Source organism: Macaca fascicularis, chromosome X, assembly GCF_037993035.2.
Source record: "Macaca fascicularis isolate 582-1 chromosome X, T2T-MFA8v1.1".
In the NCBI taxonomy this organism is placed as follows: domain Eukaryota; kingdom Metazoa; phylum Chordata; class Mammalia; order Primates; family Cercopithecidae; genus Macaca; species Macaca fascicularis.
In genome coordinates, this window is record NC_088395.1 from 86,260,054 (window position 1) to 86,266,637 (window position 6,584).

Below are 6,584 nucleotides of genomic sequence, written 5' to 3' on the forward strand. Positions count from 1 at the left end.
TCCACGTGTTTCCTAAACAAAGGAATGAACACACAAGACAACACAAGACAAGACAAACATGGCGGCCACCTCGAATGGCGCACTCTGCATTATTTTATACAGTCGTTTGTGGAATGTTGCCAAGTCACAAGACATATTGTTTTTCTGACCTTTCCCTGACTTTCTGGATTTTCAAGATGTTTACACATAAACAAGCCCCCAATACCCAGCTTCGTTTGCAAGAGCAGGACTTATCAGGAACTCCCTGCTTCCTTTGCAAGAACAGGACTTATCGGGAACCCCCTGCGTCGTTTGCAAGAGCAGGACTTATCAGGAACGTCTCGTTTGCGAGCACGTAGTCTTCTACATTTCCCCTTTCCTTATTTACAAGTATGAATTTCTTTTAAAACCATCATTACATGTTGGGCTCGCTGGGTTTTGGTGTTTGCCCTTTGGCACCATCTCCAGCAGACTGTGAAAATGACAAAGGCAAGAACAACAATAAATACATTACTAGAAACAGAGGTCAGCAAAGTTTTTACAGGGCTCATAGGGTTCAAAGACGTCAAACTTTGTGCAATACCAGTCATCAAATCTGCACCAGTCAGCAACGGTAACTGATTGCGAAACGTTTCAGAAATGTTCTGTGTTAATTCTTGTATTTCTAGGGAAAGATTATTATGACCAATTAAAAGTCTCTTTATCTCAGTCCAGTTATGCACAGTGCTGTTAAAAGGAACAGGAGTAATGCAAAATTGAGTAGTGTTCCAATCACATTTCAATAAAGCTCGGGTATTCAACACTGTTAGCTGATCTCCCAACCAAAAACCACGTGCTCCAGATTATCCACTCATTCAGTCAACTGAGCATCTATATCTCGTTGCTGCTGCCACAACAAATGTGATTGTTTATGCCATTGTTGCACAAATTCTGCATTTTGTATACTCTTGTGTAGAGCTAATCTAGCAACAGCGGCAGTGGAAGCAATTGCTACAAGTCCTATCATCGTGGTCACGACGATTCCAACCATCCTCCGACTGCGGTGGACAAGATCTTGCATAACCTTGTAAATTTGAGTAACCCCAGCAGATTCACTCCAAGTACATGTTAAGTTTACAGGTAGCCAGGTTTCTTTTCTGGATCTTAGTATATATAAATCAGAATGAGACTCATTCCAATTATTATTCCACCAAGTAGTATTTATACAACTTAAGAATGTACAATTGTTTGTACAGTTAAGTTAACTACCCCTGTATTATTATCTCATTTAAAAATTCCTGTCAACAACAAGTAAGGCTTTCTTACACATGCAATAACATATCTAGAACTATTTCAATGCAAAGATATATGGAAAGGGTTAGCAATATTAGTAAGATTTAAGGACATGTTTCCCGTGAAAGTGAACATTGGTTTACCAGCAGCTAGCAACTTCCAAATATGACCTTGTATTTGTGAGGTATTAGCCAAATGTGGCATAGGGGGTGATAGACCACCATCATGCCAAATAATAGTTCCATTGTCATCTGCAGAAATGCTGTGATTACCTTTATGCCAATGCAGGTTGACATAGCTGAATTTAGTCTGAAAATCTCCATGTACACTCCAATCTGTAACAAGGTATTTACGACTCTTCCCTTTTACTTCTAACAACAATCATGGCCCACTACTTCTACATCTAGTCCACTCTAGTTGGGAAACACCTCCGGACACATCAGGGATAGGGCATAAAGATAATGTACTTAGCAGAGTTTCATTAAGTACTGCAGTATGATTATACTTAAAATTTTGAGCCACAATAATCATAGTAAAGGCAGAGATATGACTATGGTTATAGCGAACAGCCCAAGCCTCATGAGAAAGATGCAGACAATGTGGACTACCCCCAAGACATATAGGTAACCCTTCAACCCCAAATTGATATGAACTATTTACTGTGCCAGTGTTTAATTCAGGATCCTGGTTTTAAAAAGGCAATGGCATCCAAGCAGTATCATTAGTAAATACTGGGACTTCTCTGTCTCCCCAGGCCACACCTTGATATAAGGGTGGAAAAGGAATATAAGTCCAGTATGTAAATTCTCCAGTTGTTACCTGACAATTTACTACGGCCAGCATAGCCAGGAATAAAGTCAGTGGGGTTTTGGGCTGCCCAGCTTGTTGAACAACCCCTTCAGCTTCTTAACCTTTTCAGTTGTCCCCATGTCAGGGGCTCCGCACGTCGAGTTCTGAAGGTGAATGTTCTCTGAGTGCTCAGATTTAGCTCCTGAAATTCCTTCAGGAACTCTTCAGATCGGCTCCTCTTCGCCATGGCACTGTTTCAACCATCGAGATGGAAACCACTCATCTCCGGCACCTGTCCGGACAAAAGCATAGCCTCGGCCCCATTGTAAAACGTTTCCTTTTAAATATTTCCCTTGTAATGAAGGATAATACACCCACAGATTACTGTTTTGCGGCTTTTCTAAAGGCTGTTGAAAATGTTTCACCGCTGCAGACTGCTGTAATTGGTGCCAATGGTTGAGAAAATTTAAAGTAAAAAGGGCTTTCAGAATTTGATGTTTTGGGGAATCTCGCCCATCTCCCCCTTTTAGTTTTAAAAGTTGTAATTTTAAGGTAGCATTGGCTCTTTCAATAATTGCTTGACCTTGACTGTTAAATGGAATACCAATGGAATGATGAATATGGTATAAACAGAGGAAGGCAGCCAATTTGCAAGAGCAATAAGCAGGGGCATTATCAATTTTTAATTCAGCAGGGACTCCCATAACTGCAAAACAAGTAAGTAAATTAGTAATAACAGAGTCAACCTTTTCAGAGGGTAATGGCATAGCCCACTGGAAATGTGACCACGTATCAATAGTATGATGAACATATTTTAAACGACCAAAGGAAGGAACATAGTTATATCCATTTGCCAAATGTGATTTTGTTGAGTGTATCAAGGATTAATACCTGGACTTAAAAAAGGTGCAATAATAGGAGCACAAGATGGGCAGGCTCTGACAATAGCTCGGGCTTGATGGCGTGTTATAGAAAATCACCATTGTAATCCTAAACTATTAGTATGATGTAGTTGGTGCTCATCCTGAGCCCATTGGACACTGCCAATAAGTAAAGAAGCAATCTGACTATTGCCAAAAGATAAAGGTCCTGGCAAAGCTGAATGAGAACGAATATGAGTGATAAAGAGGGGGGCAGTGCAGGAAATAAGAGTCACAAATAATAAAGAAAATAATTTTTGTAAAGGAGTTTGAGGAAATAATGGTAAAGAAATCTGAGAAATATATTTAATTACATATACAGCATATTGGGAATCACTAACTATATTACAAGTGGTTTGAGGCCAGTCTTGTAGAACCATAAGAATGGTAAAAAGTTCTCCTTGTTGTACTGATTCAAATGGATAGTGAGAAATTTTTGAATTGTCTGAAGTCCAGTATTCAGCCTTTTCATTGCTTGAAGCATCAGTAAAAAAGGTGGGACATTTAACTGGAGTGTAACAGATAGGATTATATGGCAGTAAAGAATATTGTTGCAGAAAAGCAAACAATTTATTACTAGGATAATGCTGAGAAAAAGAACCAGTATACTCAGCGCAAGCCACTTGTCAACCCTTATGAATTTTAACAGAGATTCAATGTATTGATTAGATAATCGGATAATAATTTTTATAGGGTCAGCACCAAGCAACTGACGAGCTTGATGTTGTCCTTTAATAATTAATTCAGCCAATTTATCAATATATGGGTGAATTTTCTTAATGGCTTTATTAGCCAAAAACAGCCACTCCAGAATATTATTATCCTGGTGTAAAACGGCCATTGGTGAATGGGGAGTATGAAAAAGACACAACGAAAGTGGAATATTGGGTGCAATATAATCAAGGTAAGCTTCACTAATTCTATTTTCTAAAAATGATAATTCTTCTTTTGCTACAGGGGATAAAGTCCCCATAGGTTGACTACAAGTATTTACAGCTCTAAGATCAGTTAATAAGTGCCATTTTCCTTTTTTTTTTTTTTTTTTTTTTTTTGACAAGACAAATACAGGGGAATTCCATGCAGAAGTACTTGGTTGAATATGCCCCTTGGCCAATTGTTCCTTAAGTAAATTCTTTAAAGCCTTACGTTTTTCTTTAGATAATGTCCACTGTTCCACCCAAACAAGAGTTGTAGTTTTCCACCTCAATTGTAAAGTTTGAGGCTTGTGGACAGTGGCTCAGAGTTTACAGGACTGTAGCCCATTTTGAACATCATATTTTTGGCAGCTGAAGAAATATGAGGAATGCTTAAAAAAGCGCCAAATTGTTGTAAAAGATCACGGCCCCAAAGGTTAATATTAATGGGAACAATATAAAAGAACATTTTTCCTTGTTGTCTTTCAGGTCCTACACAGCTCAGGGGCTCGACACTTTGGTAGACTATAGAAGCAGTACCTAGGTCGGATAGAGTAACCGATACTTGTTTCTTTTTCCAATGATCAGGCCATTGAGCCAAACATTATTATATATATCCGCTCTTGTGTTGACTAATCCCTCAAAAAGTATCCCATTAGTTTGCAATGAACATAAAGGTTTTTGATCAGAAACTAAAGTTTCCCAGAAAACAGTTTTCCCAGTACTACTGAAACCTCCTAGACGAGACCTCCTAGACGAGACACATCTCTAGATAAGAAAGGAAAAAAAAGGCAATAAAAGCAATTGTGCAATACGTTCCCCTGCCTCTAGGTGCATAAAGTGTGAGACTTGTACCATAATAAGGATTTCATCAGTAAAATCAGGATCAATAATTCCTGGGACCACCATTAACCCCCGCACAGTGCTGCTGCTTCGACCTAGTAAAAGTCCTACATGTCCCTTTGGCAAAGGACCACACACTCCGGTAGCCAACTTATATATTCCTCCATTAGGAGGTAAAGTATAAGGTTGGACAATAGCTAGGTCAGCACTGGCACTCTGCTTAGTGGCAGCATAAAGCTGAGAAACTGGGGTAGGGTAAGATGTCTTTAAGGAGGACTTGAGGTCATTCCTTGATGTTGTAAGCCACTGCTCACTGGGTATTGGAGTAGGCCTGCATTGTAGTTGTTGGGGCCCCAAGCCTGCGGACCCCGGCTCCCGTTTCCCGAGAGGGGTGACAATACATTCCCACTTTTATCAGTTTTTGAACGGCATTCATTGGTCCAAAGTCGACCCTTGCCACATCGTTTACACATATCAGATGGTAACCTTTTTTCTTTTAGAGCAGAAGAGCCTAATTTCTTTCCAGTATTCCTTTTTAAAACGACCAGGTTTCCCAAATTGATAGCATATACCTTGTTTAGAATTGCCTCTTAAAGCCTTGGAAAGTGCCCTAGCAAACAATTGAGCATTGTAAATAGCTCCTCCAACATCTGCACAAGCCCGAATGTATTCAGCTAAATCAGCTCCACTAGTTTTTAGAGGACGCAGCAATTTTTGGCACTCGGGATTAGCACTCTCAAAAGCCAGAGTATCCAAAAGAATTTTAGCAGCAGGGCCTGAACCTACAGTCTTTAATACAGCATCTTGAAGATGGGCTACAAAATCTGGATACGGCTCAGTGGCTCCTTGTAGGATCTTTACAAAAGATAAAGAAGTTTTACCCACTATTTCAACCTTAGTCCACGCTTTTATAAACAAGTCTTTAATCTGAGTGAGAGCAATATCATCTAGGCCTGCCTGAGCATTAAGAGTGGCGTATTGTCCTGAACCCATAAGCTGCATTTCAGTAGGTCCTGGGGGACTTTGGGTAGCATTTTTTCTAGCTTGTACTCTTGCTTCCTCCCACCACCAACTTTTTAATTGAAGCCATTGCGAACGATCAAGGACAGCCTGTCCCAACGTTTGCCAGTCAATAGGAATCATCATATGTTCTAAAGAGAAGGAATCGAGAAGGCCGATAACAAACGGTGACTGAGGTCCATAATTAGCATTTCTTTCAAAAATTTAAATTGTAGGGCTGTAAAAGTCAAATTCTGGCCACCGTTTGGGAACTGAGCATTGGGGCCGAAAGCAGCCCGTGTTATTGGGAATAAATCTAATTCCTCAAAATCATCCTTTTCCTTCGATTCCTTCTTTTCTCCTACAGGAGGAAGAGGCACAGAGAAAACCTGACCTGACATAGGCAAAGAAGTTGGAGGTGGAGGCAAAGGGAAATCCTTTTCCAAAGGAGCAGAAGGGAAGGTAACAGGGAAGGCTCATGGTGGAGAGATAGGAGAAACAGGAGCAGCGGTACCTTGCAATTTTAACAGCTGTTGTAACATCTCTAAAATGCGCTGCAAATCAGAATTTCCTTCAGACAAAGGAGGCATTAGCTCTTTTTCCAATTCCTTGTCCTCAACAACTGGGGCATAAATATGTTCCTCTCTAGGATCATTCCTCTCTAAAGCTTCAGATGCCTCACCTCCTGTGGCAGTATTGCCATGCTCTGAGTCAGTTTCAAGTAACTCTAATGCCTGAGTAATGGAACTACACAAAGTCCACAAAGTCAGAGGCATCGTTTGCCCTCGCTGATGAGCTCGACGCAGGACTTTAACCACTTGTAACCATTCCTTTCGATTTAACTGCACTTTGGTTTGATATTGAAACT